Source organism: Taudactylus pleione, unplaced genomic scaffold (genome assembly GCF_031769625.1).
Source record: "Taudactylus pleione unplaced genomic scaffold, aTauple2 ptg000627l, whole genome shotgun sequence".
Lineage (NCBI taxonomy): Eukaryota > Metazoa > Chordata > Amphibia > Anura > Myobatrachidae > Taudactylus > Taudactylus pleione.
The window spans coordinates 779,100-793,487 of NW_028285029.1; the positions used below are offsets into that span (position 1 = coordinate 779,100).

At 40.9% G+C, this 14,388-nt stretch overlaps 1 pseudogene; it reads right to left on the bottom strand.

Moving 5' to 3' along the window:
• Positions 1-14,388, bottom strand: part of LOC148479250 (vomeronasal type-2 receptor 26-like) — a 58,587-nt pseudogene that overhangs the window by 23,164 nt on the left and 21,035 nt on the right.

Sequence of the window (14,388 nt, forward strand, 5' to 3'; positions counted from 1 at the left end):
ACTAAGATATTTTACCATGTTCAATAGATAGAGATACGTAATCAACACTAATATCTAGAAAGAAAGCAGAAAGTCTGAAGATTGTTAGAGATTGTTTCTGAATATGGCAAACAAACCTTGTGTCCTTTTCTCCATCCCATACATGCCAATAGTAGTTAGCCACCAGTGCAATGCAACAAATACTTAATGCTGTAGTGCACTCAACTAAGCTTAATATGCTCATTTATTATTGTAAAATATTGAAAATCACATACAGTACTCGAAATGTGTAAGTTGGGAATTGTGCTTTGAACATTTGCCAGTAGTGTCTGATATGTTTATAAAACAAAATGATGCCGTGTTACCTGCTGCAGTGCAGGATCACACCAATAACTGCACCTTTACATATGGGTTCACTGCTCTATGAAGGAGGGGAGTCAACTCAATGAAAAAAAATATATATGACGTTTTGATTGAGCAAAAAGACTAATAGTATTTTCTGAAAATTTCAAGTCTTCTGAAAAACAAAATCTAATTTATGGGAGCACTACTGTACACAAAAAAAAAATCAGTGATATTGATATTGGAAAGTGATGAGAGCAAATGTTGAAAAAGGATCTCAGTACAGGGATGAGAAAGCCCTCAGCAGTGAAGGGGAAGTTCTCAGATGGAAAAGAAAAAAAAACAAACCTAAAAAATGAAGCCTCTATATACTATGAGCAGCAAAAATGAGACTTCCCTAAGATTCTCCCCCACCAATCACGTTACAGGATGCCAGTAATCATTATGTGGCATTTTTGTCATCTACTACTACTACTACTACTACTACTACTACTACTACTACTGCTACTAGTACTGCTACTAGTACTACTACTACTACTACTGCTACTAGTACTACTACTACTGCTACTAGTACTACTACTCATACTACTACTAATTATACTACTATTAGTGCTACTAATACTGCTACTAGTATTACTACTACTACTACTACTACTACTACTGCTACTAGTACTACTACTACTGCTACTAGTACTACTACTCATACTACTACTAATTATACTACTATTAGTGCTACTAATACTGCTACTAGTATTACTACTACTACTACTACTACTACTACTGCTACTAGTACTACTACTACTGCTACTAGTACTACTACTCATACTACTACTAATTATACTACTATTAGTGCTACTAATACTGCTACTAGTAATACTACTACTACTACTACTACTGCTACTAATACTGCTACTACTAATACTACTAATACTGCTACTACTACTATTAATACTGCTACTACTAATACTACTGCTGCTACTACTACAACTACTGCTACTACTACTATTACAACTACTACTAATATTACAACTACTACTACTACTACTACTATTAATACTGCTACTACTAATACTACTACTGCTGCTACTACTACAACTACTGCTACTAATACTGCTGCTACTACTGCTACTAGCACTACTACTACTATTGCTGCTGCTACTACTACTACTACTACTACTACTACTGCTATTACTGCTACTACTACTACTACTACTACTGCTATTACTGCTACTACTACTACTGCTATTACTGCTAATACTACTACTTCTACTACTACTACTCCTACTAATACTGCTGCTACTACTATTAATACTGCTACTACTAATACTACGACTGCTACTAATGCTACTTCTACTACTACTCCTTCTGCTATTACTACTGCTAATTCTACTTCTACTGCTACTACTACTGCTTCTTTTACTACTATTGCTACTACTACTACTAATGCTACTTCTACTCCTACTACTACTCTTTCTGCTATTACTACTGCTAATTCTACTACTGCTGCTGCTACTACTGCTATTGCTACCACTACTAATACTGCTGCTACTACTACTGCTGCTACTACTACTGCTGCTACTACTACTGCTAATACTACTGCTATTTCTACTCCTACTGATGCTACTAATACTGATACTACTAATACTACTACTGCTGCTACTGCTACTAGTACTACTGCTACTAATACTGCTACTACTATCACTACTACTACTGCTACTGCAACTACTGCTACCTCTACAACTAATGCTACTACCACTAATACTACTACTGCTTCTACTACTGCTACTACTACTATTACTACTACTACTGCTACTAATACTGCTACTACTACTGCTGCTACTACTACTGCTAATACTACTGCTATTTCTACTCCTACTGATGCTACTAATACTGATACTACTAATACTACTACTGCTGCTACTGCTACTAGTACTACTGCTATTAATACTGCTACTACTATCACTACTACTACTGCTACTGCAACTACTGCTACCTCTACAACTAATGCTACTACCACTAATACTACTACTGCTTCTACTACTGCTACTACTACCACTACTACTACTACTGCTACTAATACTGCTACTACTATTACTACTACTGCTGCTACTACTACTACTACTAATACTGCTGCTACTACTACTACTACTACTACTACTACTAATAATAATAATAATAATAATAATAATAATAATAATAATAATAATAATAATAATAATATAATTTTATACCTTGTGTCTATATTCAGGATTTTTCAATTTTTTTTCAGAATGCTTTTGTCCTGATAAAATAATATCATCTAGTGCATGAAACATTGTCAGTGCTGCATTGTATACAATAGGATAACCAGTCATAGATAAAGCTAAGGTTATAGATTCCTGTCCTTTGCATTTCTGCAGTTTTCTTTTATATAATCCTTCATAAACTTTGTTTTTATCTTTATCTGGTGACAAACAATGAAAACGTACCATCCAGATATCTTCAAGGAACTTGTCATCTGGGTACTTGGACGGGTGGATTTGCTTTATAAACTCTGTCATTTCATTTTTAGGGTATGGATTAATAAAATGTCTTCTACTATTGTTGTTGTTATTATGAGAATCCAAAAAATGTACAAACCCTAAAGAACAGTTAAATATATTAATATAAGGTTCCCGAAATTCATAATTAGTGAACCAGGCAGGGGAAAAGATGAAAGTCTTTTTAATTGCTATTTTCATGGTTTCAAGCATGTAGATAGATACTGTACCACAGACAATGATGACATTGGCAGAAGATTGTATAATGATTTTCTGGTTTATGTCAATGTAATTATTTGTATATATTTTTTAAGTATAGTCATGTAAAATAATTTGGATAACAATTCTAGCTGTAAACTCAATACAGATGCCATGACTGACAAGCAATGAACTGAGAATGCTGCTTTCTCTACTCCCACTGTCATCTGCACTGGTGACAATTCCGACCCAATTCCAGGAAAAATGCTTCAGTAATTTCATAACAGCAGAAAAGTAAATGTGATCATTATGTGCTGTACTAAAAAGATACGGATACACATTGCTGTCTCTTAGCGCTGGGTCTGTAGCACCATAGCTGATCTAGAAGGAAAAGTTCATATATTGAGAAAGCTAAAGAACGCTATCTAAGTTTACAGGTTATTTGACTATTAATAATAAGGATCTCAAAAATATACTTTATGAATCCATTGTGATTAAAGATTAATAAAGAGGAAACAGTTATTCTACAAAAAAATACAGGATGGTTGGCTGGTTGTCATGGGCATCAAAGTGAACTAGTAAGTTATTTAATTTTAAAATGAGTACAGATCACAGACGGAAAACGTAATTGGCCGCAGATAGACCACTGGCGTATTTACTTTCTATTAAGTCACACAAATAACTGTGCACAAAGCTATAATTAAGCTCATTACTCAATAAACAGCACAGTTTAAAACCAATGATAGAAAAAGCTAATGCAACAACTTTTTAAATAAATATCTGTTTTTGTTTGTTTGTATTTTTGGTCCTCAGACATCTATCTATTAATATATAATTGAGACGTAACCACTTCACACCAACATATGGTAAATTAGCCAATCATTAAGCTCTAATATGTAGCCATAAGTATATTATAGAGCGCCACTAATCCCAGATACCAAAAAGATAAAAATACAACTCACGGTTTCTAAAAGTAATATGTAATATAAATGTAATATAACACAGTATAAAAAATTTACATCTATGCACTTCATTTTGAGGTTTCTCCAAGTGAAAACAACATAATTACAATCATATTACACAATTGTTACACTGTAAAAAGATAAATAGACACAATATAAACACACTTCAATCCCTCATTGATATCACTCTAAACTCAGTTCTTAAGTAGATAGAATGGGTAAAGCTGTTAATAATTATAGGAACCTCGTATGAAAGTGGTGTCCAAATAACCTATACAATCACAGTGTTGTAATTGTAAGAGACCAAAGATGACAATATATATATATATATATATATATATATATATATATATACGCCTCAGTCTGTGTTAAAATAGCCGGACAATATGACGATAAAACTTTTCTATTGGTATGTAGGTGCGTCCCAAGGTAAAAATAGATAGACAGTAATACCCCTTTTACACCAGAACAAAAACCTGGGTTTTTACTGGGTCTACCATGGTTGCAGCTCAGTGTAAAAGGGTCCCTGAAAAATAAGCCGGGTCAAGTGACCCAGCAATCCAACCCAGGTAGCTACCAGGATGGACCTGGGTAATGGTGCAGTGTAAACGGCACAACCCGGGTTATACAAACTGGGTCATGCCTAAAATTAGCTGATTGGTGGTTGTGGAGCAGTCACCTCCAACTTTTATGACCTCACAAGTTTAGCAGGGCAGACCCAGGTTCAGTGTGAATGGGGCTGACCTGAGAATAACCCAGATCGATGGTGCTGTGTAAACGTTGTCTGACCTGGGTTGGAACCATGTCTGAAAACACAGGTCGGACCCAGGTTTTTGGTGGAAAAGAGGTATAAGTATGCCTGGGTCGACTATGATAGTATGCGTGCTGCTAGTATAATTGCCGCTGGCGTGAGTACATTACCTGGCTGCAGTTCCCCCTCTGTCCCACTCTCCCAGGCTAGCACTGCCCGTGTAGCTAGACTTCTGCCCCTGGGAGCCTCCGGTGCACAGACCCACTGCACTATCAGTGTCAGTCACCTTGCTAGACACTGCACCAGTAGCTAGGACCTCGATCACCGCTCACAGGGCTCCACTCCTCTGCTCCAGTCTGTCTGGCTTAGCTGTCAGTATAATCAGTGACTGCCACTGTCTGTGGCTAATGGTTCATTGCGCTGTTTAGCATATTCGTAATAATTACAGCAGTCACAATCGGTCTGAGTGCCAGTATTACATATTACTATTAGAAACCGTGAGTTGTATTATTATATTTTTCGTATCTGGAATTAGTGGCGCTCAATGATATAGTTCTTGTTTGCAGCTAATTTTTTAGCTTTAAGGGAGTTGACAATTTCCCTTGGGAGCAGCCTTCCAGTACTTTATCGAATTTGGCGCATTATACTGTATAAAAATTTATGTAACCATAAGTACCTGACTCCACTGCACCTATTATGTTTTGTACTTGTCTCCCCTGTGATGGTGTAATGGTTAGCATTGCACCTCAAAGCACTGAGATCTTGAGTTCATTCCTATCATGGCTCTAACTGTGTGGAGTTTGTATATTCTCCTTGTGCTTCGCAGATGTCCTCCAGGTATTTGGGTTTCTTCCAACACTCAAAAAAATATTCTCTATAAAGCGCTGCAGAATACAGATGTGTCCTCTGGCATTCTTACACACGTGAGCATGCATCACACATGTGATTTGCCATGGATGCATGCACCACGCTGTTCCATTCTGAGTGCTGCGTTTGCACCATGCAATCCTATGGGGTCGCCGGTGTGACTGTAGCATGCGTACCCATCCACAGGGTCACTACTCGCGCCATATGTGGTGCAATTCATGCTGTAGTATTAAGATCAGCACTCGGCTCATGACACTGTGAGGGAGCCAGCACTGCACAGAGGGCAGTCCGCACCTCCTGCACTCCCTGGCCCTCCCAGTAAAAAGCACATGAGTCGGGACTACGGGGTTCAAGCTGAGAGGCCACGCCCCCTTCCCACATGGCCACATCCCCTGTCACCAAGGCCATGTCCCCTTTTCAGTGGCGCCCGGCTGAGCCTCCAGCACAGCATCCCTCCCCGCACCAGTCGGCACTGCGGGGAGGGACACCACTGATACACTTATTACTGTACATAGCTTTTACTTGTAATAAACAAAAACAATGTAACAAAGAAGCAGCCAAACAAAATTAACTTAAATTATTTATTTGTAGACCACAAAATATATATATACATACAATAAAACTTGAGGGTGTTTTTCCAAATCCAAAACCAGAACATGGGCGTCTGCGCACATCTCTAGTAACAAGAGGAATAACACATAACATGCTAGGGGGGAAATGTATCAAGCTATGTAGGTAGATACAGTAAAAAGTTTCCCAAAGCAACCAAGTAACTGCATTTATCTATCACATTCTTTGACATGACAGAAGCTTGGGCAAGTTCTCCACTTTATTTCAGACCTGGGGATTTATTTACTACAGTAAGTGTCAGGTTCTAAAACCCGGTGCTTCCAAACATGTTTATGCCCAAAATATAAAAGGGTATAAAAGGGCAATGCTTGTACTAGCCTAATGCTTACTAAATAAACCCCCAAAGCTTGATACATCTACCTCTATGGGGAACATTTATGAAAAGTCTATAAATGCTTAGAATAGTAACATTTCACATCACCTCATATCACATGGATTTTCAATGCCATTTTGGTGTAATTTAACTATGGTCAGATGGCGGGACACAGGCCAATGCCTTTGGGAAGGCTAAAAACAAATGTGATCGCTATCCTGAACATATTACTTCCAGGTTCAGACTTGAGTCAGCGCTGATCATGGTGAAGGTGATGTTTTGCATGCTTGCAACTGAATTAAGCTTATATTAATTTGCAATGCTGATTGGCTGCCTGATAACAAAGGCTGTCATTCTATTTCATCCCACTCAGGCACAGATAACCCAAACAAATGCCCTGCAGTAACAAGGCTGGTGTGGGAACTTTCCTATCAAATACATTTTTGGGCATTTGGGGGCTTGGCTCTCTTGAACGCTCTCCCCATTGTTTGCAAAGGGAGATTCTTCCGGCTAGCCATCATTCAGGTAGTAGTGACCGTACAGATCACTGATAAGTCAGTGGGCTGTGCAATTTGGATTTTTTTCATAAGAAGACCCTGGATACCTACATGGACCAAGAGGACATGACACAAGGGGTAGGTGAGTATGGATTTTTTAATTACTAAGATTGTGGATGCTACTGGACAAGAGGACAGAGTGGATACAGGGAATGAAGGTAAGTATTGTTGTGAGTGAGTGAATGTGTAATAAAATAAAACAATATTCAGTGTCTGTGGGGCCTATTCATCATCACTTAATTTATACAAAAGCAGGTGAAATATAACAATTTCATCTAATTTTGTGTAATTTAAGTGTCAGCCCCATTCATCATTCATGTAACACAGGAGATATCACAGATATCTCCTGGTTACAAATGTGCAACAATAATTTCCACAGTACCCATACTATAGCATGGGGATGTAGAAATTATGGTATTCACCAAGTTCCGAAAAATACGTTTTTTAGAAATTTGACAGTGATACTGTACACCACCCTCAGATGGCATACAGCATCCAATACAGCAGAGGGATCTGAAAATATCCCTCCCTGCTGTGTCCCCTTACCTGTAGCAGCACTTTTCCAGCTCCCAGGGCACAACAGCAGTAGCTGGCTGGGGCTGCAGGTCTAAATAGAGGGGCAATATCTTTGCAGAGTTGGTTACCCACACAGCAGCTGTGGTGGGGGTCCTAAAATGGGCTGCAGGTCTGACTGGGTGGGATGGTGGGCCAAGTCTTCAGTGGCAGCAGCTGCATTGCAGAGTAGGTCCACCGTACAGAAGCGGCAGCAGGGGACCTACTCATTGCAGCAGGTCTGAGCAGGGGGAGGCACAGTCTCTGGTGGCAGCTGCAGCTTTATGAGGATGGGGAGGTGACAGACACTGGTGTAGTTGGTGGGTGGGAGGGAGGGCAGGCTGATAGGTGGAGTGAATGAGGTTCTCTTCTCCTGTTGCAGCTCTTTTCATAGCTTGTTTTAAAGCTTTGCATGCGCACTTTGAAGACAGGCAGTGAAAACTGAAGAGGAGCAGGAGAAAAGTCTCTCACTTCTGAAAAACTGATTTTGTAGAAATAGCAGTTTTTTTTAAAGTGATAGTTCAGGGCAGGAGGCATTATGGATGTCTCCTTAACTGTGTTTGAACTCGCGACAAGTTCAAACCATAAATATCACAAGTGATAATTATGTTTTGATGTGTCATGTCTATTTTTGATTATTTCTTTTACAGGGGGACTGCAGGCTCCAATGGGTGCTTAATGCCCCGCATGCTGGTACTTATGGTTCTCCAAGTATTGTCAAATTGGACAGGCTTGCTGGGACTTGTAGTCCCCATGTTAGAGACAATAGTATTTTTTCTAACTTTTATACCATGAACTCAGCACCCACCACCACCAGCAGTGCCAAGTATAGCACTGGTGCTATCAGGCTGGACCTAGACTGTCCCCCAGAGGGGGGAACCATTTATTGGACGGTCCCCACTTCCAGTGGAATCCCTGGTCTCAGCTGACTATCAAGGAATGCTGAATTCTTTGGCCGGGGGTACCGATATAAGTGCGTCCCCTGGCTGTGGCATTGCATCCCCACTAGAAAGAGTCCAGTGCTAGTTGTGTAAAATATGGGGGATCCTTACATCATTTTCCCCCGGTATTTTACACAACTAGTACCGGCTCAGGGACCCAGTGCTGGTAGTGTAAAATATGGGGACCCCTATATCATTTACCCTCCATATTTTACACAACCAAGTCCAGCTCAAAAAGCCCAGTGCTGGTTAAGCATTTCAGGGGGGAGCCCGCACTAGTTCTTATTGTGTTTTTATTTTTAACTTTTTTTTACATTTGTCTCATCCAACCAGCGGCTCAGAACAGGCCGCTGGTTGGCTGAGAATGGCTGCCACTCAGCCAGTGCTTCCCCTTACAGATGTGCCCAGCTAGTTTGTTGCTCCATATGCCATGTAGCGTGCCATGCATCTCGCACCACACACTAAGCCATGAGTCGCGCCACACATAATGTTTCGTAAAGGAACATAGCATAGCACTGGAAAAAAGTGTCATAAAGTGTAATACAAATTTTTGTCCACCAGGTGTCACTTTTCCTAAACTACACAGTGCATGCATCAGATTTCTGATGCATTTTCTGTATCACCACCCGATGATTGACTGACAGAAGCAGTGATTCAGTACATTAAAGTACAGCGTTTTCCTCATGGAATCAGAGCTGTAGAAGATTGTCTAATAAAGTTTTAAAACATTCCATTAAGTGTGTGAGTCCTGTACTTTTTTATAAAAATATTTCACATGCACGCACAGCTCTGTATTACACACTGACACTGTGTTTGAAGCTGCATACTTGCGTCAATGTCGGCAATGTCGGCGCTGTCCCAGACTATAGTGATTTCATGACTTTAGGAACCAGTAGCGGGCTCTGTTTGAAAGTGGGGTCTCTATATTACAAGCTGACTGTGCGTTTTATTCCGCACACTTGCGTCAATGTTGGCGCTGTCCCCAGAGAAACACTATAGTGATTTCATGAGTTTAGAAACTAGCAATGAGCTGTTTAAAAGTGGGGATTTAATCCACACACTTGCAACACTGTCGGCATGTTGGTGCTGTGGAGGCTGCCAGCTCTGGGGGTTGCAATGGGATCTCTGGCACAAGCCCAATGGAGCCGCTCCATACACCAGTCATGCTATGCTGTGGCGTATGGAGGCTCATAGTACACATTGCCTGCTGTAATTGGCAGATGTGACATCACGTAAACGACAGGTGCAACTCTTGATATGGCTGGCGTGTGGGCTAGTAGTTAGGTGATCGCCTTGGTACAATGATTTTCCTGTGGGTTCAAGACTTGGAAATTTCTCTTTTTAAATCTTCACTACAGGATTAAAAAGAAATCACTTGGTGGTGTGTGAGTACTGTCATTTATACAGATATCTGTCTTGACCAAAAAGATGCACTCCCAGCATTGCATAAAGACCAAGCTATTGAAGTTCAGTATTGTTATCCAACCCTTACTGAACTCAATACATTATCCACAACTTCCCACCACCTGGCATTTCTATGCTACTTTATGCCACTGCTGTGTGCTCAGAAAAGTGGTGTATGGCGTGCCCTGCTAGTCGTGCTATGATGTTTAGAGTCTCATAGGGCTCTGCATGCCCAGTGGGATGGGAGTCACACACTGCATCCCAGACTACAGTGATTTCATGACTTTAGAAATTAGTAGTGGGCTCTGTTTAAAAGTGGAGTCTCTGTATTACAAACTGACTGAGCGTTTTAAAATGCACACTTGCGTCAATGTCGGCACTGTCACAGACTTAAACACTGATTTCATGACTTTAGAAATGAGTAATGAGCTCTGTTTGAAAGATGGATTTTAATACACACACTTGCGGCACTGTTGGCACGTTGGTGGCTGCCAACTCCGGGGCTTGCATATGGGAGCTCTGCCGCATGCCCAGTGGAGCCACTCCATAGCCATGTAGCACCCTGATAGTCATGCTATCCTGTGGTGTATGGGAGGCTCATAGTACTGCGCCCAGTGTATCGGGAGTCACACACAGTGCATCCTAGACTTAGACACTATAGTCATTTCATGACTCTGTTTACCGGTTGGGTCTCTCTGTATTACAAACTGACTGTGCATTTTAAAGTGTACACTTGTGGATTTAAGTGGGCCCATTGAAGTCTATGGAAATGCATTAATTAGCAGTGAGGCAGCCATTCTCAGCCAACCAGAGGCCTGTTACCATGGTAGAGGCCACTGGTTGGATTCGACAGTCTGCACTCCAGATCCAAAACATGGGAGATCCAACACTGCAAAGATGGTGTTTTGCCCTGTTTTTGGATCAGGAGCAGGTGAGACGCTCTGAACAAGGACCCAGATCTACTCGGAACAGATAAGTTTGTGTGGGTTCATTTTTCAGGAAACTGGACCTGCTCATCTCCAGTTATTAACCAGGTTCTCTTTAGACTCTTTATCAATCAGGAAGGTTACAGGAGTGTTGTGTCTCCTGACCCATTTATTTTTCATTTTCATCCAGGAGATATAGCATCCAGGGATTGGTATAATATGGGAAACATCCTCATATTGTGCAACTCTAGTGTACTACCTCTGGGCCTTATTCAGAGATGTATGCTAACTTGATGGTTAGCACACATCTCTGATGTTTGGAGGACTGCACATGTGTGTCCCAGCCGCAGTCTAATTGACAGTCTGCGGCATTTGGGAGGCAGAGCAGTGGTGTTCCCCTCCAGCGTTCCCAGAAATGGGGGCTTGTCATCCCAGTTTTCTGGCAAGGGACAAACCCAGGGTCTGCCAAGACCTGGCCAGGCTTCAAGAAGCTTTAGCTCCTGCAGCCTGGCCAATGGAACATCGACAACAATCGTGACCGATGGTTGCAATTGTTTTGATGGTGACCGATGGTGACCCCAAGCTGCAAACTGGGTCGCATTGCTGGGATCATGCAAATGCAGCAAGGCATTGTGTGATGCCTCCTTCTGCATTTGCATTTTAAAAGGACAGAATTGCACAGCCGCTTGTGTGCGCTTGTGTGCTGCTGTGCAATTTCGTCCATCTCTGAATCAGGCTCTCTGTACCTAGCCTACAATCATTCAAAACAAGATATAGAGACATTTCATGGAAATGGCAGATTGTAGTTATACTACCTCGGCCACCTTCTCTTTGATTAGATGGTTTAGTTAGAGTGAAAATTGGGAGGTATGGAGAGGCAATAGACATACAGTGTAGACCGCTGACTAACCTTCTGGACTCTCCTTGTCATCTTAATGTCTTAGGGCCTGATTCAGCATAAATTGTAACTGGAAATACACAAACAATCAGCTGATTGTTGCGTATTGCACATGCATATGCAATGCAGTGCGCATGCATGAACCAGTCACTGTGATCAGGACTGTGATCGCAGAGACCATGCAGATGCATCATAGAGTGATTGACAGGAAGTACCTATCGGGGGTGGTGATGGGGGAGGGTGGTCATTGAAATTCAGGCATGCCAGTGTGTTTGTATGACATTGCAGGGGCGGGCATAAATTATCCATTGCGATGCCATACATAGCTTGAGGACACATAGCGTGAGCTGAGGTTAGCAATTTCTGAGTAAAGTCAGAGCTTGTGCGAGTGTGCGTGAGACTATGATGGTACTTGACGATACTGATGGTTTTGCAGTCTTGCTAAGGATTACGGATGTGTGCAAGGTAAAGTGGATGTCTTTATGTAGTGCTGGATGGCATAGCGATCACAGTGGAATAGCATACTATTCCAGTGAGACTACATGTGTAATTGCTTTCACATTCACAATTCGTAGTGAATCAAGCCCTTAATAGCCATATTTGTTTAATATGTAGTACAAGACATGATTGGCTATTGTACATGTATGTACAATGCTTATTCTTTTATGTATTTGTATTTGTTTTGATTTCTGTGTACCAACCAATGACTTTTGGTGTCCCTGTTTTCCCTTCATGGTTTGTTTTTGTCTTCTGTACCCCATTCCATGTAGAGAGGTGTGCCGACACCCATGCTTTTTCTTTTGGATCTGTATCTCCTCATTTTTTTGGATCTGGATTGGTTTTGCCAAAACCGCCCCTTGCGTGTTTTGTTTTTGGGTTTTGGATATGTATTTTTTATCAAAAAATATATAAAAACAGCTAAAATCACATCATTTGGGCATTTGTTTGTTCCTACAGTATTATTAACCTCAATAACAATAATTTCGACTCGTTTCCAGTCAATTATTGCTACCTCACAGCTCACAATATTGTTTTCATTCAGTTTAGACCCAAAATTTGCACCAAGTAGACTGGCTGACTAAGCTAAGTGACAGCAGTGGACAGCACAAACACGTGACAGTTCAATTTCCAACATGGCACATCAGGAAACAAGTGTTTTTATTACTTAAGAGGCCTGAGGGAGTTGGAGTATGTATGTAGTTGAAGGCAGGGATAGGAAGGGTTTACTGGTAGTAAAGTTAATTTATTTTGTTGATTATGAAGTAAATTTATGAGGGAGAAGGAGAGGGGAGGCATTTACAAAAAATATTTTACTCATTCACATCAGTCCTTGCCCCAGAAGAATCCTTGAGTGCCATGCCTGCTTCTGCCGGTGGGAGTGTATTTTCATCCCAGAAGGGGACCAGGAAGAGTGCATTCCAAAACAATTGACTGTTAAATAATCCTTTGCAAAGATTTTTGAAAAGTTTTTCCCAACCTGTACAGGGACATTAAAAAAAACATAATTAGTGGCCTCCAAACTGCCATTGTACCCACTGTCCACTTAACCAGCACAGATATGTGGACAAGCGGACCAGAGCAAATGCACCTTACGATGTGCCTTTATTGAGAATCCTTGAGCGCCATGCCTGCTTGTGCTGCCAGGAGTAGATTTTCATCCCAGAAGGGATGAAGACATTGTTTCTTTCTTCCCAACAGACACAAAGATTTGTAAAGAGCTGTTGATAAGCAAATTGTCAGCTCAAGTGGCATGTGATGCAGCGATGGCTTCTCCTTCAGTTCCTCCAGCAAGTGCATCTGCCGAGAAAAAACAACCAAGTTTTAACTTTTGACATATGGTCGGGTCAGAATTGCCTACAATTAATGACACCTCTACCATGACTCCATCTGATATGGTCACCATTCAAAGAATGGTTGAGGATTATTTTAATTTTTTAATGACATCATCCAAATAGGCAGAAAGTCCATTTTACTACTGGCAGGAAAAAAAAGTAATTTAGAAGCCCTTGCACAAATTGGCTTTGCTTTACTTGAGCTACCCACCCTCCAGTGTGTACTCAGAAAGAGTTTTCAGCACAGCCGGGAACCTTGTCAGTGATCGGCTTATGAGGCTACTTCCCCAAAATGTGGCAAAGATGATGTCCATCAAAATGAACTACAAAGTCTATGAGAAAGACGTTTACCATCAATTAGGTGCAAAAATTATAGAGGACGTTATGATGTAGATCATTGATGATCATAATACATGATCATAATGTACATCATTGCAGATGATGTAACAGGGTGGAGGTTCCTAGATGGTTAAGGTCCTTATCTCTACTAATTTGGGCATTACAATGGTACCGATGCCTTCACAACTGTTTTCAGGATTTGGGTTAAAATAATTCCACACCCCAGACGTGGCTTTTCTGGTCTTATGCCCAGGCATCACCCCAGCCTTTAAACCCAGTTTATATTGTTACCCCAGCCTATACCATCACCCCAGATTATACCAGCACCCAAGCCTATATCGTCATCCCATCCTGTGTTGTGTATAAATTACAGCTGTG